Source organism: Schistocerca gregaria, chromosome 2 (genome assembly GCF_023897955.1).
Source record: "Schistocerca gregaria isolate iqSchGreg1 chromosome 2, iqSchGreg1.2, whole genome shotgun sequence".
In the NCBI taxonomy this organism is placed as follows: domain Eukaryota; kingdom Metazoa; phylum Arthropoda; class Insecta; order Orthoptera; family Acrididae; genus Schistocerca; species Schistocerca gregaria.
In genome coordinates, this window is record NC_064921.1 from 1,017,312,540 (window position 1) to 1,017,336,429 (window position 23,890).

The 23,890-nt window shown below is 52.3% G+C and overlaps 72 non-coding genes across 72 annotated transcripts; 24 read left to right on the plus strand and 48 right to left on the minus strand.

The window, feature by feature from the left end:
- Positions 1-348: 348 nt before the first annotated feature.
- Positions 349-420, plus strand: Trnap-ugg (transfer RNA proline (anticodon UGG)). The gene has a single exon. It is a non-coding gene; the product is annotated as a tRNA-Pro (tRNA).
- A 195-nt stretch (positions 421-615) lies between these two features.
- Positions 616-688, minus strand: Trnav-aac (transfer RNA valine (anticodon AAC)). Its single transcript has one exon. It is a non-coding gene; the product is annotated as a tRNA-Val (tRNA).
- Positions 689-846: 158 nt separating this feature from the next.
- Positions 847-919, minus strand: Trnav-uac (transfer RNA valine (anticodon UAC)). The gene has a single exon. It is a non-coding gene; the product is annotated as a tRNA-Val (tRNA).
- Positions 920-1,331: 412 nt separating this feature from the next.
- Positions 1,332-1,403, plus strand: Trnap-cgg (transfer RNA proline (anticodon CGG)). The gene has a single exon. It is a non-coding gene; the product is annotated as a tRNA-Pro (tRNA).
- Positions 1,404-1,598: 195 nt separating this feature from the next.
- Trnav-aac (transfer RNA valine (anticodon AAC)) lies at positions 1,599-1,671 on the minus strand. Its single transcript has one exon. It is a non-coding gene; the product is annotated as a tRNA-Val (tRNA).
- Positions 1,672-1,829: 158 nt separating this feature from the next.
- Positions 1,830-1,902, minus strand: Trnav-uac (transfer RNA valine (anticodon UAC)). The gene has a single exon. It is a non-coding gene; the product is annotated as a tRNA-Val (tRNA).
- Positions 1,903-2,314: 412 nt separating this feature from the next.
- Positions 2,315-2,386, plus strand: Trnap-ugg (transfer RNA proline (anticodon UGG)). The gene has a single exon. It is a non-coding gene; the product is annotated as a tRNA-Pro (tRNA).
- A 195-nt stretch (positions 2,387-2,581) lies between these two features.
- Positions 2,582-2,654, minus strand: Trnav-aac (transfer RNA valine (anticodon AAC)). The gene has a single exon. It is a non-coding gene; the product is annotated as a tRNA-Val (tRNA).
- Positions 2,655-2,812: 158 nt separating this feature from the next.
- On the minus strand, positions 2,813-2,885 carry Trnav-uac (transfer RNA valine (anticodon UAC)). The gene has a single exon. It is a non-coding gene; the product is annotated as a tRNA-Val (tRNA).
- Positions 2,886-3,297: 412 nt separating this feature from the next.
- On the plus strand, positions 3,298-3,369 carry Trnap-ugg (transfer RNA proline (anticodon UGG)). The gene has a single exon. It is a non-coding gene; the product is annotated as a tRNA-Pro (tRNA).
- Positions 3,370-3,564: 195 nt separating this feature from the next.
- On the minus strand, positions 3,565-3,637 carry Trnav-aac (transfer RNA valine (anticodon AAC)). The gene has a single exon. It is a non-coding gene; the product is annotated as a tRNA-Val (tRNA).
- Positions 3,638-3,795: 158 nt separating this feature from the next.
- Trnav-uac (transfer RNA valine (anticodon UAC)) lies at positions 3,796-3,868 on the minus strand. Its single transcript has one exon. It is a non-coding gene; the product is annotated as a tRNA-Val (tRNA).
- Positions 3,869-4,280: 412 nt separating this feature from the next.
- On the plus strand, positions 4,281-4,352 carry Trnap-ugg (transfer RNA proline (anticodon UGG)). The gene has a single exon. It is a non-coding gene; the product is annotated as a tRNA-Pro (tRNA).
- Positions 4,353-4,547: 195 nt separating this feature from the next.
- On the minus strand, positions 4,548-4,620 carry Trnav-aac (transfer RNA valine (anticodon AAC)). Its single transcript has one exon. It is a non-coding gene; the product is annotated as a tRNA-Val (tRNA).
- Positions 4,621-4,778: 158 nt separating this feature from the next.
- On the minus strand, positions 4,779-4,851 carry Trnav-uac (transfer RNA valine (anticodon UAC)). Its single transcript has one exon. It is a non-coding gene; the product is annotated as a tRNA-Val (tRNA).
- A 412-nt stretch (positions 4,852-5,263) lies between these two features.
- Trnap-ugg (transfer RNA proline (anticodon UGG)) lies at positions 5,264-5,335 on the plus strand. The gene has a single exon. It is a non-coding gene; the product is annotated as a tRNA-Pro (tRNA).
- Positions 5,336-5,530: 195 nt separating this feature from the next.
- Positions 5,531-5,603, minus strand: Trnav-aac (transfer RNA valine (anticodon AAC)). The gene has a single exon. It is a non-coding gene; the product is annotated as a tRNA-Val (tRNA).
- Positions 5,604-5,761: 158 nt separating this feature from the next.
- On the minus strand, positions 5,762-5,834 carry Trnav-uac (transfer RNA valine (anticodon UAC)). The gene has a single exon. It is a non-coding gene; the product is annotated as a tRNA-Val (tRNA).
- Positions 5,835-6,246: 412 nt separating this feature from the next.
- Positions 6,247-6,318, plus strand: Trnap-cgg (transfer RNA proline (anticodon CGG)). The gene has a single exon. It is a non-coding gene; the product is annotated as a tRNA-Pro (tRNA).
- Positions 6,319-6,513: 195 nt separating this feature from the next.
- Positions 6,514-6,586, minus strand: Trnav-aac (transfer RNA valine (anticodon AAC)). The gene has a single exon. It is a non-coding gene; the product is annotated as a tRNA-Val (tRNA).
- A 158-nt stretch (positions 6,587-6,744) lies between these two features.
- Positions 6,745-6,817, minus strand: Trnav-uac (transfer RNA valine (anticodon UAC)). The gene has a single exon. It is a non-coding gene; the product is annotated as a tRNA-Val (tRNA).
- A 412-nt stretch (positions 6,818-7,229) lies between these two features.
- On the plus strand, positions 7,230-7,301 carry Trnap-cgg (transfer RNA proline (anticodon CGG)). The gene has a single exon. It is a non-coding gene; the product is annotated as a tRNA-Pro (tRNA).
- Positions 7,302-7,496: 195 nt separating this feature from the next.
- Trnav-aac (transfer RNA valine (anticodon AAC)) lies at positions 7,497-7,569 on the minus strand. Its single transcript has one exon. It is a non-coding gene; the product is annotated as a tRNA-Val (tRNA).
- Positions 7,570-7,727: 158 nt separating this feature from the next.
- On the minus strand, positions 7,728-7,800 carry Trnav-uac (transfer RNA valine (anticodon UAC)). The gene has a single exon. It is a non-coding gene; the product is annotated as a tRNA-Val (tRNA).
- Positions 7,801-8,212: 412 nt separating this feature from the next.
- Positions 8,213-8,284, plus strand: Trnap-ugg (transfer RNA proline (anticodon UGG)). The gene has a single exon. It is a non-coding gene; the product is annotated as a tRNA-Pro (tRNA).
- A 195-nt stretch (positions 8,285-8,479) lies between these two features.
- Positions 8,480-8,552, minus strand: Trnav-aac (transfer RNA valine (anticodon AAC)). Its single transcript has one exon. It is a non-coding gene; the product is annotated as a tRNA-Val (tRNA).
- A 158-nt stretch (positions 8,553-8,710) lies between these two features.
- Positions 8,711-8,783, minus strand: Trnav-uac (transfer RNA valine (anticodon UAC)). Its single transcript has one exon. It is a non-coding gene; the product is annotated as a tRNA-Val (tRNA).
- A 412-nt stretch (positions 8,784-9,195) lies between these two features.
- Trnap-ugg (transfer RNA proline (anticodon UGG)) lies at positions 9,196-9,267 on the plus strand. Its single transcript has one exon. It is a non-coding gene; the product is annotated as a tRNA-Pro (tRNA).
- A 195-nt stretch (positions 9,268-9,462) lies between these two features.
- On the minus strand, positions 9,463-9,535 carry Trnav-aac (transfer RNA valine (anticodon AAC)). The gene has a single exon. It is a non-coding gene; the product is annotated as a tRNA-Val (tRNA).
- A 158-nt stretch (positions 9,536-9,693) lies between these two features.
- Positions 9,694-9,766, minus strand: Trnav-uac (transfer RNA valine (anticodon UAC)). The gene has a single exon. It is a non-coding gene; the product is annotated as a tRNA-Val (tRNA).
- Positions 9,767-10,178: 412 nt separating this feature from the next.
- Trnap-ugg (transfer RNA proline (anticodon UGG)) lies at positions 10,179-10,250 on the plus strand. The gene has a single exon. It is a non-coding gene; the product is annotated as a tRNA-Pro (tRNA).
- Positions 10,251-10,445: 195 nt separating this feature from the next.
- Trnav-aac (transfer RNA valine (anticodon AAC)) lies at positions 10,446-10,518 on the minus strand. The gene has a single exon. It is a non-coding gene; the product is annotated as a tRNA-Val (tRNA).
- A 158-nt stretch (positions 10,519-10,676) lies between these two features.
- On the minus strand, positions 10,677-10,749 carry Trnav-uac (transfer RNA valine (anticodon UAC)). Its single transcript has one exon. It is a non-coding gene; the product is annotated as a tRNA-Val (tRNA).
- A 412-nt stretch (positions 10,750-11,161) lies between these two features.
- Trnap-ugg (transfer RNA proline (anticodon UGG)) lies at positions 11,162-11,233 on the plus strand. The gene has a single exon. It is a non-coding gene; the product is annotated as a tRNA-Pro (tRNA).
- Positions 11,234-11,428: 195 nt separating this feature from the next.
- Positions 11,429-11,501, minus strand: Trnav-aac (transfer RNA valine (anticodon AAC)). The gene has a single exon. It is a non-coding gene; the product is annotated as a tRNA-Val (tRNA).
- A 158-nt stretch (positions 11,502-11,659) lies between these two features.
- Positions 11,660-11,732, minus strand: Trnav-uac (transfer RNA valine (anticodon UAC)). The gene has a single exon. It is a non-coding gene; the product is annotated as a tRNA-Val (tRNA).
- A 412-nt stretch (positions 11,733-12,144) lies between these two features.
- Trnap-ugg (transfer RNA proline (anticodon UGG)) lies at positions 12,145-12,216 on the plus strand. Its single transcript has one exon. It is a non-coding gene; the product is annotated as a tRNA-Pro (tRNA).
- Positions 12,217-12,411: 195 nt separating this feature from the next.
- Trnav-aac (transfer RNA valine (anticodon AAC)) lies at positions 12,412-12,484 on the minus strand. Its single transcript has one exon. It is a non-coding gene; the product is annotated as a tRNA-Val (tRNA).
- Positions 12,485-12,642: 158 nt separating this feature from the next.
- On the minus strand, positions 12,643-12,715 carry Trnav-uac (transfer RNA valine (anticodon UAC)). The gene has a single exon. It is a non-coding gene; the product is annotated as a tRNA-Val (tRNA).
- A 412-nt stretch (positions 12,716-13,127) lies between these two features.
- Trnap-ugg (transfer RNA proline (anticodon UGG)) lies at positions 13,128-13,199 on the plus strand. Its single transcript has one exon. It is a non-coding gene; the product is annotated as a tRNA-Pro (tRNA).
- A 195-nt stretch (positions 13,200-13,394) lies between these two features.
- Positions 13,395-13,467, minus strand: Trnav-aac (transfer RNA valine (anticodon AAC)). Its single transcript has one exon. It is a non-coding gene; the product is annotated as a tRNA-Val (tRNA).
- Positions 13,468-13,625: 158 nt separating this feature from the next.
- On the minus strand, positions 13,626-13,698 carry Trnav-uac (transfer RNA valine (anticodon UAC)). Its single transcript has one exon. It is a non-coding gene; the product is annotated as a tRNA-Val (tRNA).
- A 412-nt stretch (positions 13,699-14,110) lies between these two features.
- Trnap-ugg (transfer RNA proline (anticodon UGG)) lies at positions 14,111-14,182 on the plus strand. The gene has a single exon. It is a non-coding gene; the product is annotated as a tRNA-Pro (tRNA).
- A 195-nt stretch (positions 14,183-14,377) lies between these two features.
- Trnav-aac (transfer RNA valine (anticodon AAC)) lies at positions 14,378-14,450 on the minus strand. The gene has a single exon. It is a non-coding gene; the product is annotated as a tRNA-Val (tRNA).
- Positions 14,451-14,608: 158 nt separating this feature from the next.
- Trnav-uac (transfer RNA valine (anticodon UAC)) lies at positions 14,609-14,681 on the minus strand. The gene has a single exon. It is a non-coding gene; the product is annotated as a tRNA-Val (tRNA).
- Positions 14,682-15,093: 412 nt separating this feature from the next.
- Positions 15,094-15,165, plus strand: Trnap-cgg (transfer RNA proline (anticodon CGG)). The gene has a single exon. It is a non-coding gene; the product is annotated as a tRNA-Pro (tRNA).
- A 195-nt stretch (positions 15,166-15,360) lies between these two features.
- On the minus strand, positions 15,361-15,433 carry Trnav-aac (transfer RNA valine (anticodon AAC)). Its single transcript has one exon. It is a non-coding gene; the product is annotated as a tRNA-Val (tRNA).
- Positions 15,434-15,591: 158 nt separating this feature from the next.
- On the minus strand, positions 15,592-15,664 carry Trnav-uac (transfer RNA valine (anticodon UAC)). Its single transcript has one exon. It is a non-coding gene; the product is annotated as a tRNA-Val (tRNA).
- A 412-nt stretch (positions 15,665-16,076) lies between these two features.
- Trnap-ugg (transfer RNA proline (anticodon UGG)) lies at positions 16,077-16,148 on the plus strand. Its single transcript has one exon. It is a non-coding gene; the product is annotated as a tRNA-Pro (tRNA).
- A 195-nt stretch (positions 16,149-16,343) lies between these two features.
- On the minus strand, positions 16,344-16,416 carry Trnav-aac (transfer RNA valine (anticodon AAC)). The gene has a single exon. It is a non-coding gene; the product is annotated as a tRNA-Val (tRNA).
- Positions 16,417-16,574: 158 nt separating this feature from the next.
- Trnav-uac (transfer RNA valine (anticodon UAC)) lies at positions 16,575-16,647 on the minus strand. Its single transcript has one exon. It is a non-coding gene; the product is annotated as a tRNA-Val (tRNA).
- Positions 16,648-17,059: 412 nt separating this feature from the next.
- Positions 17,060-17,131, plus strand: Trnap-cgg (transfer RNA proline (anticodon CGG)). The gene has a single exon. It is a non-coding gene; the product is annotated as a tRNA-Pro (tRNA).
- A 195-nt stretch (positions 17,132-17,326) lies between these two features.
- Trnav-aac (transfer RNA valine (anticodon AAC)) lies at positions 17,327-17,399 on the minus strand. Its single transcript has one exon. It is a non-coding gene; the product is annotated as a tRNA-Val (tRNA).
- A 158-nt stretch (positions 17,400-17,557) lies between these two features.
- Positions 17,558-17,630, minus strand: Trnav-uac (transfer RNA valine (anticodon UAC)). The gene has a single exon. It is a non-coding gene; the product is annotated as a tRNA-Val (tRNA).
- A 412-nt stretch (positions 17,631-18,042) lies between these two features.
- Trnap-cgg (transfer RNA proline (anticodon CGG)) lies at positions 18,043-18,114 on the plus strand. The gene has a single exon. It is a non-coding gene; the product is annotated as a tRNA-Pro (tRNA).
- A 195-nt stretch (positions 18,115-18,309) lies between these two features.
- On the minus strand, positions 18,310-18,382 carry Trnav-aac (transfer RNA valine (anticodon AAC)). The gene has a single exon. It is a non-coding gene; the product is annotated as a tRNA-Val (tRNA).
- Positions 18,383-18,540: 158 nt separating this feature from the next.
- Trnav-uac (transfer RNA valine (anticodon UAC)) lies at positions 18,541-18,613 on the minus strand. Its single transcript has one exon. It is a non-coding gene; the product is annotated as a tRNA-Val (tRNA).
- A 412-nt stretch (positions 18,614-19,025) lies between these two features.
- Positions 19,026-19,097, plus strand: Trnap-ugg (transfer RNA proline (anticodon UGG)). Its single transcript has one exon. It is a non-coding gene; the product is annotated as a tRNA-Pro (tRNA).
- Positions 19,098-19,292: 195 nt separating this feature from the next.
- Trnav-aac (transfer RNA valine (anticodon AAC)) lies at positions 19,293-19,365 on the minus strand. The gene has a single exon. It is a non-coding gene; the product is annotated as a tRNA-Val (tRNA).
- Positions 19,366-19,523: 158 nt separating this feature from the next.
- Trnav-uac (transfer RNA valine (anticodon UAC)) lies at positions 19,524-19,596 on the minus strand. The gene has a single exon. It is a non-coding gene; the product is annotated as a tRNA-Val (tRNA).
- Positions 19,597-20,008: 412 nt separating this feature from the next.
- On the plus strand, positions 20,009-20,080 carry Trnap-ugg (transfer RNA proline (anticodon UGG)). The gene has a single exon. It is a non-coding gene; the product is annotated as a tRNA-Pro (tRNA).
- Positions 20,081-20,275: 195 nt separating this feature from the next.
- Positions 20,276-20,348, minus strand: Trnav-aac (transfer RNA valine (anticodon AAC)). Its single transcript has one exon. It is a non-coding gene; the product is annotated as a tRNA-Val (tRNA).
- A 158-nt stretch (positions 20,349-20,506) lies between these two features.
- Trnav-uac (transfer RNA valine (anticodon UAC)) lies at positions 20,507-20,579 on the minus strand. Its single transcript has one exon. It is a non-coding gene; the product is annotated as a tRNA-Val (tRNA).
- A 412-nt stretch (positions 20,580-20,991) lies between these two features.
- On the plus strand, positions 20,992-21,063 carry Trnap-cgg (transfer RNA proline (anticodon CGG)). The gene has a single exon. It is a non-coding gene; the product is annotated as a tRNA-Pro (tRNA).
- A 195-nt stretch (positions 21,064-21,258) lies between these two features.
- Positions 21,259-21,331, minus strand: Trnav-aac (transfer RNA valine (anticodon AAC)). Its single transcript has one exon. It is a non-coding gene; the product is annotated as a tRNA-Val (tRNA).
- Positions 21,332-21,489: 158 nt separating this feature from the next.
- Positions 21,490-21,562, minus strand: Trnav-uac (transfer RNA valine (anticodon UAC)). Its single transcript has one exon. It is a non-coding gene; the product is annotated as a tRNA-Val (tRNA).
- A 412-nt stretch (positions 21,563-21,974) lies between these two features.
- Trnap-cgg (transfer RNA proline (anticodon CGG)) lies at positions 21,975-22,046 on the plus strand. The gene has a single exon. It is a non-coding gene; the product is annotated as a tRNA-Pro (tRNA).
- Positions 22,047-22,241: 195 nt separating this feature from the next.
- Positions 22,242-22,314, minus strand: Trnav-aac (transfer RNA valine (anticodon AAC)). Its single transcript has one exon. It is a non-coding gene; the product is annotated as a tRNA-Val (tRNA).
- A 158-nt stretch (positions 22,315-22,472) lies between these two features.
- Trnav-uac (transfer RNA valine (anticodon UAC)) lies at positions 22,473-22,545 on the minus strand. The gene has a single exon. It is a non-coding gene; the product is annotated as a tRNA-Val (tRNA).
- A 412-nt stretch (positions 22,546-22,957) lies between these two features.
- Trnap-ugg (transfer RNA proline (anticodon UGG)) lies at positions 22,958-23,029 on the plus strand. Its single transcript has one exon. It is a non-coding gene; the product is annotated as a tRNA-Pro (tRNA).
- Positions 23,030-23,224: 195 nt separating this feature from the next.
- On the minus strand, positions 23,225-23,297 carry Trnav-aac (transfer RNA valine (anticodon AAC)). The gene has a single exon. It is a non-coding gene; the product is annotated as a tRNA-Val (tRNA).
- Positions 23,298-23,455: 158 nt separating this feature from the next.
- Trnav-uac (transfer RNA valine (anticodon UAC)) lies at positions 23,456-23,528 on the minus strand. Its single transcript has one exon. It is a non-coding gene; the product is annotated as a tRNA-Val (tRNA).
- Between the last annotated feature and the right edge of the window lie 362 nt (positions 23,529-23,890).

Sequence of the window (23,890 nt, forward strand, 5' to 3'; positions counted from 1 at the left end):
TGCACACGCGACGGTTCTTTTGACAGCCTGGAAACCATTACAGCCGAGGGCTCAAGAAGTCTTCGGGGTGCTCGAGAGGGTGTCTGCCGTAGCACCCCTAACGAGATAGCGGCGTTTCCCGCAGTCGTGATTGCAAGTCATAGCAGCAAAAGCAATCACTTTCTTAGCAGCAGGGAGTGCGAGCCCAGCGGCAGCTCTACATGAAGGTACCAATAGCCCAGGAAGGCCGCCGACCGCGGGAATTCGCGCCGCCCCCATCCCGCCAGCCTACACGAGACTTTCCAGAGCACCCTGGACCACATCGAGGCACCCAGTGCACTGAAATAATAGTCATTCGCCATGTCAGATGGCTCGTTGGTCTAGGGGTATGATTCCTGCTTTGGGTGCAGGAGGTCCCGGGTTCAAATCCCGGACGAGCCCTAGCGTTTTGTGCAAACTGATCGCACATGAGTGGCTGAGTCGATGCAAAATGCTCGGCGGCAGTATCAAATGAATTTCATATTTGATGTGAGCAATTGACACTCTGATCCGACGTGTGAAGGCGATTACGAAGGTTTTTGGGTACAGATGGAAGCAGATGCATGTTACTATGTCTTGTTTTTAATGATGAAAAAGTGTTTCCGCCCGGGATCGAACCGGGGACCTTCTGCGTGTTAGGCAGACGTGATAACCGCTACACCACGGAAACTACTTGTGTGCGCCATACCTTAGAGACAACTCGTGCTGATGTTGTCATCGTAACTAAAAAATTAAATAAATGCGCTACTTGCATAACAAAGGTACATGCAGAAGATCCTCACATGACGTGGCTCACTGGAGTACAATACGACATAGGCAAGAAAATACTGTTCCCGCCCGGGATCGAACCGGGGACCTTCTGCGTGTAAAGCAGACGTGATAACCGCTACACTACGGAAACTGCGGACGGGAGGAGTCCATCCCCGTTCACTCGAAATTACCTCAGCCTCTCTCCCGTCCGCGAATGCACACGCGACGGTTCTTTTGACAGCCTGGAAACCATTACAGCCGAGGGCTCAAGAAGTCTTCGGGGTGCTCGAGAGGGTGTCTGCCGTAGCACCCCTAACGAGATAGCGGCGTTTCCCGCAGTCGTGATTGCAAGTCATAGCAGCAAAAGCAATCACTTTCTTAGCAGCAGGGAGTGCGAGCCCAGCGGCAGCTCTACATGAAGGTACCAATAGCCCAGGAAGGCCGCCGACCGCGGGAATTCGCGCCGCCCCCATCCCGCCAGCCTACACGAGACTTTCCAGAGCACCCTGGACCACATCGAGGCACCCAGTGCACTGAAATAATAGTCATTCCCAATGTCAGATGGCTCGTTGGTCTAGGGGTATGATTCCTGCTTCGGGTGCAGGAGGTCCCGGGTTCAAATCCCGGACGAGCCCTAGCGTTTTGTGCAAACTGATCGCACATGAGTGGCTGAGTCGATGCAAAATGCTCGGCGGCAGTATCAAATGAATTTCATATTTGATGTGAGCAATTGACACTCTGATCCGACGTGTGAAGGCGATTACGAAGGTTTTTGGGTACAGATGGAAGCAGATGCATGTTACTATGTCTTGTTTTTAATGATGAAAAAGTGTTTCCGCCCGGGATCGAACCGGGGACCTTCTGCGTGTTAGGCAGACGTGATAACCGCTACACCACGGAAACTACTTGTGTGCGCCATACCTTAGAGACAACTCGTGCTGATGTTGACATCGTAACGAAAAAATTAAATAAATGCGCTTCTTGCATAACAAAGGTACATGCAGAAGATCCTCACATGACGTAGCTCACTGTAGTACAATGCGACACAGGCAAGAAAATACTGTTCCCGCCCGGGATCGAACCGGGGACCTTCTGCGTGTAAAGCAGACGTGATAACCGCTACACTACGGAAACTGCGGACGGGAGGAGTCCATCCCCGTTCACTCGAAATTACCTCAGCCTCTCTCCCGTCCGCGAATGCACACGCGACGGTTCTTTTGACAGCCTGGAAACCATTACAGCCGAGGGCTCAAGAAGTCTTCGGGGTGCTCGAGAGGGTGTCTGCCGTAGCACCCCTAACGAGATAGCGGCGTTTCCCGCAGTCGTGATTGCAAGTCATAGCAGCAAAAGCAATCACTTTCTTAGCAGCAGGGAGTGCGAGCCCAGCGGCAGCTCTACATGAAGGTACCAATAGCCCAGGAAGGCCGCCGACCGCGGGAATTCGCGCCGCCCCCATCCCGCCAGCCTACACGAGACTTTCCAGAGCACCCTGGACCACATCGAGGCACCCAGTGCACTGAAATAATAGTCATTCGCCATGTCAGATGGCTCGTTGGTCTAGGGGTATGATTCCTGCTTTGGGTGCAGGAGGTCCCGGGTTCAAATCCCGGACGAGCCCTAGCGTTTTGTGCAAACTGATCGCACATGAGTGGCTGAGTCGATGCAAAATGCTCGGCGGCAGTATCAAATGAATTTCATATTTGATGTGAGCAATTGACACTCTGATCCGACGTGTGAAGGCGATTACGAAGGTTTTTGGGTACAGATGGAAGCAGATGCATGTTACTATGTCTTGTTTTTAATGATGAAAAAGTGTTTCCGCCCGGGATCGAACCGGGGACCTTCTGCGTGTTAGGCAGACGTGATAACCGCTACACCACGGAAACTACTTGTGTGCGCCATACCTTAGAGACAACTCGTGCTGATGTTGACATCGTAACTAAAAAATTAAATAAATGCGCTTCTTGCATAACAAAGGTACATGCAGAAGATCCTCACATGACGTAGCTCACTGTAGTACAATGCGACACAGGCAAGAAAATACTGTTCCCGCCCGGGATCGAACCGGGGACCTTCTGCGTGTAAAGCAGACGTGATAACCGCTACACTACGGAAACTGCGGACGGGAGGAGTCCATCCCCGTTCACTCGAAATTACCTCAGCCTCTCTCCCGTCCGCGGATGCACACGCGACGGTTCTTTTGACAGCCTGGAAACCATTACAGCCGAGGGCTCAAGAAGTCTTCGGGGTGCTCGAGAGGGTGTCTGCCGTAGCACCCCTAACGAGATAGCGGCGTTTCCCGCAGTCGTGATTGCAAGTCATAGCAGCAAAAGCAATCACTTTCTTAGCAGCAGGGAGTGCGAGCCCAGCGGCAGCTCTACATGAAGGTACCAATAGCCCAGGAAGGCCGCCGACCGCGGGATTTCGCGCCGCCCCCATCCCGCCAGCCTACACGAGACTTTCCAGAGCACCCTGGACCACATCGAGGCACCCAGTGCACTGAAATAATAGTCATTCGCCATGTCAGATGGCTCGTTGGTCTAGGGGTATGATTCCTGCTTTGGGTGCAGGAGGTCCCGGGTTCAAATCCCGGACGAGCCCTAGCGTTTTGTGCAAACTGATCGCACATGAGTGGCTGAGTCGATGCAAAATGCTCGGCGGCAGTATCAAATGAATTTCATATTTGATGTGAGCAATTGACACTCTGATCCGACGTGTGAAGGCGATTACGAAGGTTTTTGGGTACAGATGGAAGCAGATGCATGTTACTATGTCTTGTTTTTAATGATGAAAAAGTGTTTCCGCCCGGGATCGAACCGGGGACCTTCTGCGTGTTAGGCAGACGTGATAACCGCTACACCACGGAAACTACTTGTGTGCGCCATACCTTAGAGACAACTCGTGCTGATGTTGTCATCGTAACTAAAAAATTAAATAAATGCGCTACTTGCATAACAAAGGTACATGCAGAAGATCCTCACATGACGTGGCTCACTGGAGTACAATACGACATAGGCAAGAAAATACTGTTCCCGCCCGGGATCGAACCGGGGACCTTCTGCGTGTAAAGCAGACGTGATAACCGCTACACTACGGAAACTGCGGACGGGAGGAGTCCATCCCCGTTCAGTCGAAATTACCTCAGCCTCTCTCCCGTCCGCGAATGCACACGCGACGGTTCTTTTGACAGCCTGGAAACCATTACAGCCGAGGGCTCAAGAAGTCTTCGGGGTGCTCGAGAGGGTGTCTGCCGTAGCACCCCTAACGAGATAGCGGCGTTTCCCGCAGTCGTGATTGCAAGTCATAGCAGCAAAAGCAATCACTTTCTTAGCAGCAGGGAGTGCGAGCCCAGCGGCAGCTCTACATGAAGGTACCAATAGCCCAGGAAGGCCGCCGACCGCGGGAATTCGCGCCGCCCCCATCCCGCCAGCCTACACGAGACTTTCCAGAGCACCCTGGACCACATCGAGGCACCCAGTGCACTGAAATAATAGTCATTCGCCATGTCAGATGGCTCGTTGGTCTAGGGGTATGATTCCTGCTTTGGGTGCAGGAGGTCCCGGGTTCAAATCCCGGACGAGCCCTAGCGTTTTGTGCAAACTGATCGCACATGAGTAGCTGAGTCGATGCAAAATGCTCGGCGGCAGTATCAAATGAATTTCATATTTGATGTGAGCAATTGACACTCTGATCCGACGTGTGAAGGCGATTACGAAGGTTTTTGGGTACAGATGGAAGCAGATGCATGTTACTATGTCTTGTTTTTAATGATGAAAAAGTGTTTCCGCCCGGGATCGAACCGGGGACCTTCTGCGTGTTAGGCAGACGTGATAACCGCTACACCACGGAAACTACTTGTGTGCGCCATACCTTAGAGACAACTCGTGCTGATGTTGACATCGTAACTAAAAAATTAAATAAATGCGCTTCTTGCATAACAAAGGTACATGCAGAAGATCCTCACATGACGTAGCTCACTGTAGTACAATGCGACACAGGCAAGAAAATACTGTTCCCGCCCGGGATCGAACCGGGGACCTTCTGCGTGTAAAGCAGACGTGATAACCGCTACACTACGGAAACTGGGGACGGGAGGAGTCCATCCCCGTTCACTCGAAATTACCTCAGCCTCTCTCCCGTCCGCGAATGCACACGCGACGGTTCTTTTGACAGCCTGGAAACCATTACAGCCGAGGGCTCAAGAAGTCTTCGGGGTGCTCGAGAGGGTGTCTGCCGTAGCATCCCTAACGAGATAGCGGCGTTTCCCGCAGTCGTGATTGCAAGTCATAGCAGCAAAAGCAATCACTTTCTTAGCAGCAGGGAGTGCGAGCCCAGCGGCAGCTCTACATGAAGGTACCAATAGCCCAGGAAGGCCGCCGACCGCGGGAATTCGCGCCGCCCCCATCCCGCCAGCCTACACGAGACTTTCCAGAGCACCCTGGACCACATCGAGGCACCCAGTGCACTGAAATAATAGTCATTCGCCATGTCAGATGGCTCGTTGGTCTAGGGGTATGATTCCTGCTTTGGGTGCAGGAGGTCCCGGGTTCAAATCCCGGACGAGCCCTAGCGTTTTGTGCAAACTGATCGCACATGAGTGGCTGAGTCGATGCAAAATGCTCGGCGGCAGTATCAAATGAATTTCATATTTGATGTGAGCAATTGACACTCTGATCCGACGTGTGAAGGCGATTACGAAGGTTTTTGGGTACAGATGGAAGCAGATGCATGTTACTATGTCTTGTTTTTAATGATGAAAAAGTGTTTCCGCCCGGGATCGAACCGGGGACCTTCTGCGTGTTAGGCAGACGTGATAACCGCTACACCACGGAAACTACTTGTGTGCGCCATACCTTAGAGACAACTCGTGCTGATGTTGACATCGTAACTAAAAAATTAAATAAATGCGCTTCTTGCATAACAAAGGTACATGCAGAAGATCCTCACATGACGTAGCTCACTGTAGTACAATGCGACACAGGCAAGAAAATACTGTTCCCGCCCGGGATCGAACCGGGGACCTTCTGCGTGTAAAGCAGACGTGATAACCGCTACACTACGGAAACTGCGGACGGGAGGAGTCCATCCCCGTTCACTCGAAATTACCTCAGCCTCTCTCCCGTCCGCGGATGCACACGCGACGGTTCTTTTGACAGCCTGGAAACCATTACAGCCGAGGGCTCAAGAAGTCTTCGGGGTGCTCGAGAGGGTGTCTGCCGTAGCACCCCTAACGAGATAGCGGCGTTTCCCGCAGTCGTGATTGCAAGTCATAGCAGCAAAAGCAATCACTTTCTTAGCAGCAGGGAGTGCGAGCCCAGCGGCAGCTCTACATGAAGGTACCAATAGCCCAGGAAGGCCGCCGACCGCGGGATTTCGCGCCGCCCCCATCCCGCCAGCCTACACGAGACTTTCCAGAGCACCCTGGACCACATCGAGGCACCCAGTGCACTGAAATAATAGTCATTCGCCATGTCAGATGGCTCGTTGGTCTAGGGGTATGATTCCTGCTTCGGGTGCAGGAGGTCCCGGGTTCAAATCCCGGACGAGCCCTAGCGTTTTGTGCAAACTGATCGCACATGAGTGGCTGAGTCGATGCAAAATGCTCGGCGGCAGTATCAAATGAATTTCATATTTGATGTGAGCAATTGACACTCTGATCCGACGTGTGAAGGCGATTACGAAGGTTTTTGGGTACAGATGGAAGCAGATGCATGTTACTATGTCTTGTTTTTAATGATGAAAAAGTGTTTCCGCCCGGGATCGAACCGGGGACCTTCTGCGTGTTAGGCAGACGTGATAACCGCTACACCACGGAAACTACTTGTGTGCGCCATACCTTAGAGACAACTCGTGCTGATGTTGTCATCGTAACTAAAAAATTAAATAAATGCGCTACTTGCATAACAAAGGTACATGCAGAAGATCCTCACATGACGTGGCTCACTGGAGTACAATACGACATAGGCAAGAAAATACTGTTCCCGCCCGGGATCGAACCGGGGACCTTCTGCGTGTAAAGCAGACGTGATAACCGCTACACTACGGAAACTGCGGACGGGAGGAGTCCATCCCCGTTCACTCGAAATTACCTCAGCCTCTCTCCCGTCCGCGAATGCACACGCGACGGTTCTTTTGACAGCCTGGAAACCATTACAGCCGAGGGCTCAAGAAGTCTTCGGGGTGCTCGAGAGGGTGTCTGCCGTAGCACCCCTAACGAGATAGCGGCGTTTCCCGCAGTCGTGATTGCAAGTCATAGCAGCAAAAGCAATCACTTTCTTAGCAGCAGGGAGTGCGAGCCCAGCGGCAGCTCTACATGAAGGTACCAATAGCCCAGGAAGGCCGCCGACCGCGGGAATTCGCGCCGCCCCCATCCCGCCAGCCTACACGAGACTTTCCAGAGCACCCTGGACCACATCGAGGCACCCAGTGCACTGAAATAATAGTCATTCGCCATGTCAGATGGCTCGTTGGTCTAGGGGTATGATTCCTGCTTCGGGTGCAGGAGGTCCCGGGTTCAAATCCCGGACGAGCCCTAGCGTTTTGTGCAAACTGATCGCACATGAGTGGCTGAGTCGATGCAAAATGCTCGGCGGCAGTATCAAATGAATTTCATATTTGATGTGAGCAATTGACACTCTGATCCGACGTGTGAAGGCGATTACGAAGGTTTTTGGGTACAGATGGAAGCAGATGCATGTTACTATGTCTTGTTTTTAATGATGAAAAAGTGTTTCCGCCCGGGATCGAACCGGGGACCTTCTGCGTGTTAGGCAGACGTGATAACCGCTACACCACGGAAACTACTTGTGTGCGCCATACCTTAGAGACAACTCGTGCTGATGTTGTCATCGTAACTAAAAAATTAAATAAATGCGCTACTTGCATAACAAAGGTACATGCAGAAGATCCTCACATGACGTGGCTCACTGGAGTACAATACGACATAGGCAAGAAAATACTGTTCCCGCCCGGGATCGAACCGGGGACCTTCTGCGTGTAAAGCAGACGTGATAACCGCTACACTACGGAAACTGCGGACGGGAGGAGTCCATCCCCGTTCACTCGAAATTACCTCAGCCTCTCTCCCGTCCGCGAATGCACACGCGACGGTTCTTTTGACAGCCTGGAAACCATTACAGCCGAGGGCTCAAGAAGTCTTCGGGGTGCTCGAGAGGGTGTCTGCCGTAGCACCCCTAACGAGATAGCGGCGTTTCCCGCAGTCGTGATTGCAAGTCATAGCAGCAAAAGCAATCACTTTCTTAGCAGCAGGGAGTGCGAGCCCAGCGGCAGCTCTACATGAAGGTACCAATAGCCCAGGAAGGCCGCCGACCGCGGGAATTCGCGCCGCCCCCATCCCGCCAGCCTACACGAGACTTTCCAGAGCACCCTGGACCACATCGAGGCACCCAGTGCACTGAAATAATAGTCATTCGCCATGTCAGATGGCTCGTTGGTCTAGGGGTATGATTCCTGCTTTGGGTGCAGGAGGTCCCGGGTTCAAATCCCGGACGAGCCCTAGCGTTTTGTGCAAACTGATCGCACATGAGTGGCTGAGTCGATGCAAAATGCTCGGCGGCAGTATCAAATGAATTTCATATTTGATGTGAGCAATTGACACTCTGATCCGACGTGTGAAGGCGATTACGAAGGTTTTTGGGTACAGATGGAAGCAGATGCATGTTACTATGTCTTGTTTTTAATGATGAAAAAGTGTTTCCGCCCGGGATCGAACCGGGGACCTTCTGCGTGTTAGGCAGACGTGATAACCGCTACACCACGGAAACTACTTGTGTGCGCCATACCTTAGAGACAACTCGTGCTGATGTTGACATCGTAACTAAAAAATTAAATAAATGCGCTTCTTGCATAACAAAGGTACATGCAGAAGATCCTCACATGACGTAGCTCACTGTAGTACAATGCGACACAGGCAAGAAAATACTGTTCCCGCCCGGGATCGAACCGGGGACCTTCTGCGTGTAAAGCAGACGTGATAACCGCTACACTACGGAAACTGGGGACGGGAGGAGTCCATCCCCGTTCACTCGAAATTACCTCAGCCTCTCTCCCGTCCGCGAATGCACACGCGACGGTTCTTTTGACAGCCTGGAAACCATTACAGCCGAGGGCTCAAGAAGTCTTCGGGGTGCTCGAGAGGGTGTCTGCCGTAGCACCCCTAACGAGATAGCGGCGTTTCCCGCAGTCGTGATTGCAAGTCATAGCAGCAAAAGCAATCACTTTCTTAGCAGCAGGGAGTGCGAGCCCAGCGGCAGCTCTACATGAAGGTACCAATAGCCCAGGAAGGCCGCCGACCGCGGGAATTCGCGCCGCCCCCATCCCGCCAGCCTACACGAGACTTTCCAGAGCACCCTGGACCACATCGAGGCACCCAGTGCACTGAAATAATAGTCATTCGCCATGTCAGATGGCTCGTTGGTCTAGGGGTATGATTCCTGCTTTGGGTGCAGGAGGTCCCGGGTTCAAATCCCGGACGAGCCCTAGCGTTTTGTGCAAACTGATCGCACATGAGTGGCTGAGTCGATGCAAAATGCTCGGCGGCAGTATCAAATGAATTTCATATTTGATGTGAGCAATTGACACTCTGATCCGACGTGTGAAGGCGATTACGAAGGTTTTTGGGTACAGATGGAAGCAGATGCATGTTACTATGTCTTGTTTTTAATGATGAAAAAGTGTTTCCGCCCGGGATCGAACCGGGGACCTTCTGCGTGTTAGGCAGACGTGATAACCGCTACACCACGGAAACTACTTGTGTGCGCCATACCTTAGAGACAACTCGTGCTGATGTTGTCATCGTAACTAAAAAATTAAATAAATGCGCTACTTGCATAACAAAGGTACATGCAGAAGATCCTCACATGACGTGGCTCACTGGAGTACAATACGACATAGGCAAGAAAATACTGTGTCCGCCCGGGATCGAACCGGGGACCTTCTGCGTGTAAAGCAGACGTGATAACCGCTACACTACGGAAACTGCGGACGGGAGGAGTCCATCCCCGTTCACTCGAAATTACCTCAGCCTCTCTCCCGTCCGCGAATGCACACGCGACGGTTCTTTTGACAGCCTGGAAACCATTACAGCCGAGGGCTCAAGAAGTCTTCGGGGTGCTCGAGAGGGTGTCTGCCGTAGCACCCCTAACGAGATAGCGGCGTTTCCCGCAGTCGTGATTGCAAGTCATAGCAGCAAAAGCAATCACTTTCTTAGCAGCAGGGAGTGCGAGCCCAGCGGCAGCTCTACATGAAGGTACCAATAGCCCAGGAAGGCCGCCGACCGCGGGAATTCGCGCCGCCCCCATCCCGCCAGCCTACACGAGACTTTCCAGAGCACCCTGGACCACATCGAGGCACCCAGTGCACTGAAATAATAGTCATTCGCCATGTCAGATGGCTCGTTGGTCTAGGGGTATGATTCCTGCTTTGGGTGCAGGAGGTCCCGGGTTCAAATCCCGGACGAGCCCTAGCGTTTTGTGCAAACTGATCGCACATGAGTAGCTGAGTCGATGCAAAATGCTCGGCGGCAGTATCAAATGAATTTCATATTTGATGTGAGCAATTGACACTCTGATCCGACGTGTGAAGGCGATTACGAAGGTTTTTGGGTACAGATGGAAGCAGATGCATGTTACTATGTCTTGTTTTTAATGATGAAAAAGTGTTTCCGCCCGGGATCGAACCGGGGACCTTCTGCGTGTTAGGCAGACGTGATAACCGCTACACCACGGAAACTACTTGTGTGCGCCATACCTTAGAGACAACTCGTGCTGATGTTGACATCGTAACTAAAAAATTAAATAAATGCGCTTCTTGCATAACAAAGGTACATGCAGAAGATCCTCACATGACGTAGCTCACTGTAGTACAATGCGACACAGGCAAGAAAATACTGTTCCCGCCCGGGATCGAACCGGGGACCTTCTGCGTGTAAAGCAGACGTGATAACCGCTACACTACGGAAACTGCGGACGGGAGGAGTCCATCCCCGTTCACTCGAAATTACCTCAGCCTCTCTCCCGTCCGCGAATGCACACGCGACGGTTCTTTTGACAGCCTGGAAACCATTACAGCCGAGGGCTCAAGAAGTCTTCGGGGTGCTCGAGAGGGTGTCTGCCGTAGCACCCCTAACGAGATAGCGGCGTTTCCCGCAGTCGTGATTGCAAGTCATAGCAGCAAAAGCAATCACTTTCTTAGCAGCAGGGAGTGCGAGCCCAGCGGCAGCTCTACATGAAGGTACCAATAGCCCAGGAAGGCCGCCGACCGCGGGAATTCGCGCCGCCCCCATCCCGCCAGCCTACACGAGACTTTCCAGAGCACCCTGGACCACATCGAGGCACCCAGTGCACTGAAATAATAGTCATTCGCCATGTCAGATGGCTCGTTGGTCTAGGGGTATGATTCCTGCTTTGGGTGCAGGAGGTCCCGGGTTCAAATCCCGGACGAGCCCTAGCGTTTTGTGCAAACTGATCGCACATGAGTGGCTGAGTCGATGCAAAATGCTCGGCGGCAGTATCAAATGAATTTCATATTTGATGTGAGCAATTGACACTCTGATCCGACGTGTGAAGGCGATTACGAAGGTTTTTGGGTACAGATGGAAGCAGATGCATGTTACTATGTCTTGTTTTTAATGATGAAAAAGTGTTTCCGCCCGGGATCGAACCGGGGACCTTCTGCGTGTTAGGCAGACGTGATAACCGCTACACCACGGAAACTACTTGTGTGCGCCATACCTTAGAGACAACTCGTGCTGATGTTGACATCGTAACTAAAAAATTAAATAAATGCGCTTCTTGCATAACAAAGGTACATGCAGAAGATCCTCACATGACGTAGCTCACTGTAGTACAATGCGACACAGGCAAGAAAATACTGTTCCCGCCCGGGATCGAACCGGGGACCTTCTGCGTGTAAAGCAGACGTGATAACCGCTACACTACGGAAACTGCGGACGGGAGGAGTCCATCCCCGTTCACTCGAAATTACCTCAGCCTCTCTCCCGTCCGCGAATGCACACGCGACGGTTCTTTTGACAGCCTGGAAACCATTACAGCCGAGGGCTCAAGAAGTCTTCGGGGTGCTCGAGAGGGTGTCTGCCGTAGCACCCCTAACGAGATAGCGGCGTTTCCCGCAGTCGTGATTGCAAGTCATAGCAGCAAAAGCAATCACTTTCTTAGCAGCAGGGAGTGCGAGCCCAGCGGCAGCTCTACATGAAGGTACCAATAGCCCAGGAAGGCCGCCGACCGCGGGAATTCGCGCCGCCCCCATCCCGCCAGCCTACACGAGACTTTCCAGAGCACCCTGGACCACATCGAGGCACCCAGTGCACTGAAATAATAGTCATTCGCCATGTCAGATGGCTCGTTGGTCTAGGGGAATGATTCCTGCTTTGGGTGCAGGAGGTCCCGGGTTCAAATCCCGGACGAGCCCTAGCGTTTTGTGCAAACTGATCGCACATGAGTGGCTGAGTCGATGCAAAATGCTCGGCGGCAGTATCAAATGAATTTCATATTTGATGTGAGCAATTGACACTCTGATCCGACGTGTGAAGGCGATTACGAAGGTTTTTGGGTACAGATGGAAGCAGATGCATGTTACTATGTCTTGTTTTTAATGATGAAAAAGTGTTTCCGCCCGGGATCGAACCGGGGACCTTCTGCGTGTTAGGCAGACGTGATAACCGCTACACCACGGAAACTACTTGTGTGCGCCATACCTTAGAGACAACTCGTGCTGATGTTGTCATCGTAACTAAAAAATTAAATAAATGCGCTACTTGCATAACAAAGGTACATGCAGAAGATCCTCACATGACGTGGCTCACTGGAGTACAATACGACATAGGCAAGAAAATACTGTTCCCGCCCGGGATCGAACCGGGGACCTTCTGCGTGTAAAGCAGACGTGATAACCGCTACACTACGGAAACTGCGGACGGGAGGAGTCCATCCCCGTTCACTCGAAATTACCTCAGCCTCTCTCCCGTCCGCGAATGCACACGCGACGGTTCTTTTGACAGCCTGGAAACCATTACAGCCGAGGGCTCAAGAAGTCTTCGGGGTGCTCGAGAGGGTGTCTGCCGTAGCACCCCTAACGAGATAGCGGCGTTTCCCGCAGTCGTGATTGCAAGTCATAGCAGCAAAAGCAATCACTTTCTTAGCAGCAGGGAGTGCGAGCCCAGCGGCAGCTCTACATGAAGGTACCAATAGCCCAGGAAGGCCGCCGACCGCGGGAATTCGCGCCGCCCCCATCCCGCCAGCCTACACGAGACTTTCCAGAGCACCCTGGACCACATCGAGGCACCCAGTGCACTGAAATAATAGTCATTCGCCATGTCAGATGGCTCGTTGGTCTAGGGGTATGATTCCTGCTTTGGGTGCAGGAGGTCCCGGGTTCAAATCCCGGACGAGCCCTAGCGTTTTGTGCAAACTGATCGCACATGAGTAGCTGAGTCGATGCAAAATGCTCGGCGGCAGTATCAAATGAATTTCATATTTGATGTGAGCAATTGACACTCTGATCCGACGTGTGAAGGCGATTACGAAGGTTTTTGGGTACAGATGGAAGCAGATGCATGTTACTATGTCTTGTTTTTAATGATGAAAAAGTGTTTCCGCCCGGGATCGAACCGGGGACCTTCTGCGTGTTAGGCAGACGTGATAACCGCTACACCACGGAAACTACTTGTGTGCGCCATACCTTAGAGACAACTCGTGCTGATGTTGACATCGTAACTAAAAAATTAAATAAATGCGCTTCTTGCATAACAAAGGTACATGCAGAAGATCCTCACATGACGTAGCTCACTGTAGTACAATGCGACACAGGCAAGAAAATACTGTTCCCGCCCGGGATCGAACCGGGGACCTTCTGCGTGTAAAGCAGACGTGATAACCGCTACACTACGGAAACTGCGGACGGGAGGAGTCCATCCCCGTTCACTCGAAATTACCTCAGCCTCTCTCCCGTCCGCGAATGCACACGCGACGGTTCTTTTGACAGCCTGGAAACCATTACAGCCGAGGGCTCAAGAAGTCTTCGGGGTGCTCGAGAGGGTGTCTGCCGTAGCACCCCTAACGAGATAGCGGCGTTTCCCGCAGTCGTGATTGCAAGTCATAGCAGCAAAAGCAATCACTTTCTTAGCAGCAGGGAGTGCGAGCCCAGCGGCAGCTCTACATGAAGGTACCAATAGCCCAGGAAGGCCGCCGACCGCGGGAATTCGCGCCGCCCCCATCCCGCCAGCCTACACGAGACTTTCCAGAGCACCCTGGACCACATCGAGGCACCCAGTGCACTGAAATAATAGTCATTCGCCATGTCAGATGGCTCGTTGGTCTAGGGGTATGATTCCTGCTTTGGGTGCAGGAGGTCCCGGGTTCAAATCCCGGACGAGCCCTAGCGTTTTGTGCAAACTGATCGCACATGAGTGGCTGAGTCGATGCAAAATGCTCGGCGGCAGTATCAAATGAATTTCATATTTGATGTGAGCAATTGACACTCTGATCCGACGTGTGAAGGCGATTACGAAGGTTTTTGGGTACAGATGGAAGCAGATGCATGTTACTATGTCTTGTTTTTAATGATGAAAAAGTGTTTCCGCCCGGGATCGAACCGGGGACCTTCTGCGTGTTAGGCAGACGTGATAACCGCTACACCACGGAAACTACTTGTGTGCGCCATACCTTAGAGACAACTCGTGCTGATGTTGACATCGTAACTAAAAAATTAAATAAATGCGCTTCTTGCATAACAAAGGTACATGCAGAAGATCCTCACATGACGTAGCTCACTGTAGTACAATGCGACACAGGCAAGAAAATACTGTTCCCGCCCGGGATCGAACCGGGGACCTTCTGCGTGTAAAGCAGACGTGATAACCGCTACACTACGGAAACTGCGGACGGGAGGAGTCCATCCCCGTTCACTCGAAATTACCTCAGCCTCTCTCCCGTCCGCGGATGCACACGCGACGGTTCTTTTGACAGCCTGGAAACCATTACAGCCGAGGGCTCAAGAAGTCTTCGGGGTGCTCGAGAGGGTGTCTGCCGTAGCACCCCTAACGAGATAGCGGCGTTTCCCGCAGTCGTGATTGCAAGTCATAGCAGCAAAAGCAATCACTTTCTTAGCAGCAGGGAGTGCGAGCCCAGCGGCAGCTCTACATGAAGGTACCAATAGCCCAGGAAGGCCGCCGACCGCGGGAATTGGCGCCGCCCCCATCCCGCCAGCCTACACGAGACTTTCCAGAGCACCCTGGACCACATCGAGGCACCCAGTGCACTGAAATAATAGTCATTCGCCATGTCAGATGGCTCGTTGGTCTAGGGGTATGATTCCTGCTTCGGGTGCAGGAGGTCCCGGGTTCAAATCCCGGACGAGCCCTAGCGTTTTGTGCAAACTGATCGCACATGAGTGGCTGAGTCGATGCAAAATGCTCGGCGGCAGTATCAAATGAATTTCATATTTGATGTGAGCAATTGACACTCTGATCCGACGTGTGAAGGCGATTACGAAGGTTTTTGGGTACAGATGGAAGCAGATGCATGTTACTATGTCTTGTTTTTAATGATGAAAAAGTGTTTCCGCCCGGGATCGAACCGGGGACCTTCTGCGTGTTAGGCAGACGTGATAACCGCTACACCACGGAAACTACTTGTGTGCGCCATACCTTAGAGACAACTCGTGCTGATGTTGTCATCGTAACTAAAAAATTAAATAAATGCGCTACTTGCATAACAAAGGTACATGCAGAAGATCCTCACATGACGTGGCTCACTGGAGTACAATACGACATAGGCAAGAAAATACTGTTCCCGCCCGGGATCGAACCGGGGACCTTCTGCGTGTAAAGCAGACGTGATAACCGCTACACTACGGAAACTGCGGACGGGAGGAGTCCATCCCCGTTCACTCGAAATTACCTCAGCCTCTCTCCCGTCCGCGAATGCACACGCGACGGTTCTTTTGACAGCCTGGAAACCATTACAGCCGAGGGCTCAAGAAGTCTTCGGGGTGCTCGAGAGGGTGTCTGCCGTAGCACCCCTAACGAGATAGCGGCGTTTCCCGCAGTCGTGATTGCAAGTCATAGCAGCAAAAGCAATCACTTTCTTAGCAGCAGGGAGTGCGAGCCCAGCGGCAGCTCTACATGAAGGTACCAATAGCCCAGGAAGGCCGCCGACCGCGGGAATTCGCGCCGCCCCCATCCCGCCAGCCTACACGAGACTTTCCAGAGCACCCTGGACCACATCGAGGCACCCAGTGCACTGAAATAATAGTCATTCGCCATGTCAGATGGCTCGTTGGTCTAGGGGTATGATTCCTGCTTTGGGTGCAGGAGGTCCCGGGTTCAAATCACGGACGAGCCCTAGCGTTTTGTGCAAACTGATCGCACATGAGTGGCTGAGTCGATGCAAAATGCTCGGCGGCAGTATCAAATGAATTTCATATTTGATGTGAGCAATTGACACTCTGATCCGACGTGTGAAGGCGATTACGAAGGTTTTTGGGTACAGATGGAAGCAGATGCATGTTACTATGTCTTGTTTTTAATGATGAAAAAGTGTTTCCGCCCGGGATCGAACCGGGGACCTTCTGCGTGTTAGGCAGACGTGATAACCGCTACACCACGGAAACTACTTGTGTGCGCCATACCTTAGAGACAACTCGTGCTGATGTTGACATCGTAACTAAAAAATTAAATAAATGCGCTTCTTGCATAACAAAGGTACATGCAGAAGATCCTCACATGACGTAGCTCACTGTAGTACAATGCGACACAGGCAAGAAAATACTGTTCCCGCCCGGGATCGAACCGGGGACCTTCTGCGTGTAAAGCAGACGTGATAACCGCTACACTACGGAAACTGCGGACGGGAGGAGTCCATCCCCGTTCACTCGAAATTACCTCAGCCTCTCTCCCGTCCGCGAATGCACACGCGACGGTTCTTTTGACAGCCTGGAAACCATTACAGCCGAGGGCTCAAGAAGTCTTCGGGGTGCTCGAGAGGGTGTCTGCCGTAGCACCCCTAACGAGATAGCGGCGTTTCCCGCAGTCGTGATTGCAAGTCATAGCAGCAAAAGCAATCACTTTCTTAGCAGCAGGGAGTGCGAGCCCAGCGGCAGCTCTACATGAAGGTACCAATAGCCCAGGAAGGCCGCCGACCGCGGGAATTCGCGCCGCCCCCATCCCGCCAGCCTACACGAGACTTTCCAGAGCACCCTGGACCACATCGAGGCACCCAGTGCACTGAAATAATAGTCATTCGCCATGTCAGATGGCTCGTTGGTCTAGGGGTATGATTCCTGCTTCGGGTGCAGGAGGTCCCGGGTTCAAATCCCGGACGAGCCCTAGCGTTTTGTGCAAACTGATCGCACATGAGTGGCTGAGTCGATGCAAAATGCTCGGCGGCAGTATCAAATGAATTTCATATTTGATGTGAGCAATTGACACTCTGATCCGACGTGTGAAGGCGATTACGAAGGTTTTTGGGTACAGATGGAAGCAGATGCATGTTACTATGTCTTGTTTTTAATGATGAAAAAGTGTTTCCGCCCGGGATCGAACCGGGGACCTTCTGCGTGTTAGGCAGACGTGATAACCGCTACACCACGGAAACTACTTGTGTGCGCCATACCTTAGAGACAACTCGTGCTGATGTTGTCATCGTAACTAAAAAATTAAATAAATGCGCTACTTGCATAACAAAGGTACATGCAGAAGATCCTCACATGACGTGGCTCACTGGAGTACAATACGACATAGGCAAGAAAATACTGTTCCCGCCCGGGATCGAACCGGGGACCTTCTGCGTGTAAAGCAGACGTGATAACCGCTACACTACGGAAACTGCGGACGGGAGGAGTCCATCCCCGTTCACTCGAAATTACCTCAGCCTCTCTCCCGTCCGCGAATGCACACGCGACGGTTCTTTTGACAGCCTGGAAACCATTACAGCCGAGGGCTCAAGAAGTCTTCGGGGTGCTCGAGAGGGTGTCTGCCGTAGCACCCCTAACGAGATAGCGGCGTTTCCCGCAGTCGTGATTGCAAGTCATAGCAGCAAAAGCAATCACTTTCTTAGCAGCAGGGAGTGCGAGCCCAGCGGCAGCTCTACATGAAGGTACCAATAGCCCAGGAAGGCCGCCGACCGCGGGAATTCGCGCCGCCCCCATCCCGCCAGCCTACACGAGACTTTCCAGAGCACCCTGGACCACATCGAGGCACCCAGTGCACTGAAATAATAGTCATTCGCCATGTCAGATGGCTCGTTGGTCTAGGGGTATGATTCCTGCTTCGGGTGCAGGAGGTCCCGGGTTCAAATCCCGGACGAGCCCTAGCGTTTTGTGCAAACTGATCGCACATGAGTGGCTGAGTCGATGCAAAATGCTCGGCGGCAGTATCAAATGAATTTCATATTTGATGTGAGCAATTGACACTCTGATCCGACGTGTGAAGGCGATTACGAAGGTTTTTGGGTACAGATGGAAGCAGATGCATGTTACTATGTCTTGTTTTTAATGATGAAAAAGTGTTTCCGCCCGGGATCGAACCGGGGACCTTCTGCGTGTTAGGCAGACGTGATAACCGCTACACCACGGAAACTACTTGTGTGCGCCATACCTTAGAGACAACTCGTGCTGATGTTGTCATCGTAACTAAAAAATTAAATAAATACGCTACTTGCATAACAAAGGTACATGCAGAAGATCCTCACATGACGTGGCTCACTGGAGTACAATACGACATAGGCAAGAAAATACTGTTCCCGCCCGGGATCGAACCGGGGACCTTCTGCGTGTAAAGCAGACGTGATAACCGCTACACTACGGAAACTGCGGACGGGAGGAGTCCATCCCCGTTCACTCGAAATTACCTCAGCCTCTCTCCCGTCCGCGAATGCACACGCGACGGTTCTTTTGACAGCCTGGAAACCATTACAGCCGAGGGCTCAAGAAGTCTTCGGGGTGCTCGAGAGGGTGTCTGCCGTAGCACCCCTAACGAGATAGCGGCGTTTCCCGCAGTCGTGATTGCAAGTCATAGCAGCAAAAGCAATCACTTTCTTAGCAGCAGGGAGTGCGAGCCCAGCGGCAGCTCTACATGAAGGTACCAATAGCCCAGGAAGGCCGCCGACCGCGGGAATTCGCGCCGCCCCCATCCCGCCAGCCTACACGAGACTTTCCAGAGCACCCTGGACCACATCGAGGCACCCAGTGCACTGAAATAATAGTCATTCGCCATGTCAGATGGCTCGTTGGTCTAGGGGTATGATTCCTGCTTTGGGTGCAGGAGGTCCCGGGTTCAAATCCCGGACGAGCCCTAGCGTTTTGTGCAAACTGATCGCACATGAGTGGCTGAGTCGATGCAAAATGCTCGGCGGCAGTATCAAATGAATTTCATATTTGATGTGAGCAATTGACACTCTGATCCGACGTGTGAAGGCGATTACGAAGGTTTTTGGGTACAGATGGAAGCAGATGCATGTTACTATGTCTTGTTTTTAATGATGAAAAAGTGTTTCCGCCCGGGATCGAACCGGGGACCTTCTGCGTGTTAGGCAGACGTGATAACCGCTACACCACGGAAACTACTTGTGTGCGCCATACCTTAGAGACAACTCGTGCTGATGTTGTCATCGTAACTAAAAAATTAAATAAATGCGCTACTTGCATAACAAAGGTACATGCAGAAGATCCTCACATGACGTGGCTCACTGGAGTACAATACGACATAGGCAAGAAAATACTGTTCCCGCCCGGGATCGAACCGGGGACCTTCTGCGTGTAAAGCAGACGTGATAACCGCTACACTACGGAAACTGCGGACGGGAGGAGTCCATCCCCGTTCACTCGAAATTACCTCAGCCTCTCTCCCGTCCGCGAATGCACACGCGACGGTTCTTTTGACAGCCTGGAAACCATTACAGCCGAGGGCTCAAGAAGTCTTCGGGGTGCTCGAGAGGGTGTCTGCCGTAGCACCCCTAACGAGATAGCGGCGTTTCCCGCAGTCGTGATTGCAAGTCATAGCAGCAAAAGCAATCACTTTCTTAGCAGCAGGGAGTGCGAGCCCAGCGGCAGCTCTACATGAAGGTACCAATAGCCCAGGAAGGCCGCCGACCGCGGGAATTCGCGCCGCCCCCATCCCGCCAGCCTACACGAGACTTTCCAGAGCACCCTGGACCACATCGAGGCACCCAGTGCACTGAAATAATAGTCATTCGCCATGTCAGATGGCTCGTTGGTCTAGGGGTATGATTCCTGCTTTGGGTGCAGGAGGTCCCGGGTTCAAATCCCGGACGAGCCCTAGCGTTTTGTGCAAACTGATCGCACATGAGTGGCTGAGTCGATGCAAAATGCTCGGCGGCAGTATCAAATGAATTTCATATTTGATGTGAGCAATTGACACTCTGATCCGACGTGTGAAGGCGATTACGAAGGTTTTTGGGTACAGATGGAAGCAGATGCATGTTACTATGTCTTGTTTTTAATGATGAAAAAGTGTTTCCGCCCGGGATCGAACCGGGGACCTTCTGCGTGTTAGGCAGACGTGATAACCGCTACACCACGGAAACTACTTGTGTGCGCCATACCTTAGAGACAACTCGTGCTGATGTTGACATCGTAACTAAAAAATTAAATAAATGCGCTTCTTGCATAACAAAGGTACATGCAGAAGATCCTCACATGACGTAGCTCACTGTAGTACAATGCGACACAGGCAAGAAAATACTGTTCCCGCCCGGGATCGAACCGGGGACCTTCTGCGTGTAAAGCAGACGTGATAACCGCTACACTACGGAAACTGCGGACGGGAGGAGTCCATCCCCGTTCACTCGAAATTACCTCAGCCTCTCTCCCGTCCGCGAATGCACACGCGACGGTTCTTTTGACAGCCTGGAAACCATTACAGCCGAGGGCTCAAGAAGTCTTCGGGGTGCTCGAGAGGGTGTCTGCCGTAGCACCCCTAACGAGATAGCGGCGTTTCCCGCAGTCGTGATTGCAAGTCATAGCAGCAAAAGCAATCACTTTCTTAGCAGCAGGGAGTGCGAGCCCAGCGGCAGCTCTACATGAAGGTACCAATAGCCCAGGAAGGCCGCCGACCGCGGGAATTCGCGCCGCCCCCATCCCGCCAGCCTACACGAGACTTTCCAGAGCACCCTGGACCACATCGAGGCACCCAGTGCACTGAAATAATAGTCGTTCGCCATGTCAGATGGCTCGTTGGTCTAGGGGTATGATTCCTGCTTCGGGTGCAGGAGGTCCCGGGTTCAAATCCCGGACGAGCCCTAGCGTTTTGTGCAAACTGATCGCACATGAGTGGCTGAGTCGATGCAAAATGCTCGGCGGCAGTATCAAATGAATTTCATATTTGATGTGAGCAATTGACACTCTGATCCGACGTGTGAAGGCGATTACGAAGGTTTTTGGGTACAGATGGAAGCAGATGCATGTTACTATGTCTTGTTTTTAATGATGAAAAAGTGTTTCCGCCCGGGATCGAACCGGGGACCTTCTGCGTGTTAGGCAGACGTGATAACCGCTACACCACGGAAACTACTTGTGTGCGCCATACCTTAGAGACAACTCGTGCTGATGTTGTCATCGTAACTAAAAAATTAAATAAATGCGCTACTTGCATAACAAAGGTACATGCAGAAGATCCTCACATGACGTGGCTCACTGGAGTACAATACGACATAGGCAAGAAAATACTGTTCCCGCCCGGGATCGAACCGGGGACCTTCTGCGTGTAAAGCAGACGTGATAACCGCTACACTACGGAAACTGCGGACGGGAGGAGTCCATCCCCGTTCACTCGAAATTACCTCAGCCTCTCTCCCGTCCGCGAATGCACACGCGACGGTTCTTTTGACAGCCTGGAAACCATTACAGCCGAGGGCTCAAGAAGTCTTCGGGGTGCTCGAGAGGGTGTCTGCCGTAGCACCCCTAACGAGATAGCGGCGTTTCCCGCAGTCGTGATTGCAAGTCATAGCAGCAAAAGCAATCACTTTCTTAGCAGCAGGGAGTGCGAGCCCAGCGGCAGCTCTACATGAAGGTACCAATAGCCCAGGAAGGCCGCCGACCGCGGGAATTCGCGCCGCCCCCATCCCGCCAGCCTACACGAGACTTTCCAGAGCACCCTGGACCACATCGAGGCACCCAGTGCACTGAAATAATAGTCATTCGCCATGTCAGATGGCTCGTTGGTCTAGGGGTATGATTCCTACTTCGGGTGCAGGAGGTCCCGGGTTCAAATCCCGGACGAGCCCTAGCGTTTTGTGCAAACTGATCGCACATGAGTGGCTGAGTCGATGCAAAATGCTCGGCGGCAGTATCAAATGAATTTCATATTTGATGTGAGCAATTGACACTCTGATCCGACGTGTGAAGGCGATTACGAAGGTTTTTGGGTACAGATGGAAGCAGATGCATGTTACTATGTCTTGTTTTTAATGATGAAAAAGTGTTTCCGCCCGGGATCGAACCGGGGACCTTCTGCGTGTTAGGCAGACGTGATAACCGCTACACCACGGAAACTACTTGTGTGCGCCATACCTTAGAGACAACTCGTGCTGATGTTGTCATCGTAACTAAAAAATTAAATAAATGCGCTACTTGCATAACAAAGGTACATGCAGAAGATCCTCACATGACGTGGCTCACTGGAGTACAATACGACATAGGCAAGAAAATACTGTTCCCGCCCGGGATCGAACCGGGGACCTTCTGCGTGTAAAGCAGACGTGATAACCGCTACACTACGGAAACTGCGGACGGGAGGAGTCCATCCCCGTTCACTCGAAATTACCTCAGCCTCTCTCCCGTCCGCGAATGCACACGCGACGGTTCTTTTGACAGCCTGGAAACCATTACAGCCGAGGGCTCAAGAAGTCTTCGGGGTGCTCGAGAGGGTGTCTGCCGTAGCACCCCTAACGAGATAGCGGCGTTTCCCGCAGTCGTGATTGCAAGTCATAGCAGCAAAAGCAATCACTTTCTTAGCAGCAGGGAGTGCGAGCCCAGCGGCAGCTCTACATGAAGGTACCAATAGCCCAGGAAGGCCGCCGACCGCGGGAATTCGCGCCGCCCCCATCCCGCCAGCCTACACGAGACTTTCCAGAGCACCCTGGACCACATCGAGGCACCCAGTGCACTGAAATAATAGTCATTCGCCATGTCAGATGGCTCGTTGGTCTAGGGGTATGATTCCTGCTTTGGGTGCAGGAGGTCCCGGGTTCAAATCCCGGACGAGCCCTAGCGTTTTGTGCAAACTGATCGCACATGAGTGGCTGAGTCGATGCAAAATGCTCGGCGGCAGTATCAAATGAATTTCATATTTGATGTGAGCAATTGACACTCTGATCCGACGTGTGAAGGCGATTACGAAGGTTTTTGGGTACAGATGGAAGCAGATGCATGTTACTATGTCTTGTTTTTAATGATGAAAAAGTGTTTCCGCCCGGGATCGAACCGGGGACCTTCTGCGTGTTAGGCAGACGTGATAACCGCTACACCACGGAAACTACTTGTGTGCGCCATACCTTAGAGACAACTCGTGCTGATGTTGACATCGTAACTAAAAAATTAAATAAATGCGCTTCTTGCATAACAAAGGTACATGCAGAAGATCCTCACATGACGTAGCTCACTGTAGTACAATGCGACACAGGCAAGAAAATACTGTTCCCGCCCGGGATCGAACCGGGGACCTTCTGCGTGTAAAGCAGACGTGATAACCGCTACACTACGGAAACTGCGGACGGGAGGAGTCCATCCCCGTTCACTCGAAATTACCTCAGCCTCTCTCCCGTCCGCGAATGCACACGCGACGGTTCTTTTGACAGCCTGGAAACCATTACAGCCGAGGGCTCAAGAAGTCTTCGGGGTGCTCGAGAGGGTGTCTGCCGTAGCACCCCTAACGAGATAGCGGCGTTTCCCGCAGTCGTGATTGCAAGTCATAGCAGCAAAAGCAATCACTTTCTTAGCAGCAGGGAGTGCGAGCCCAGCGGCAGCTCTACATGAAGGTACCAATAGCCCAGGAAGGCCGCCGACCGCGGGAATTGGCGCCGCCCCCATCCCGCCAGCCTACACGAGACTTTCCAGAGCACCCTGGACC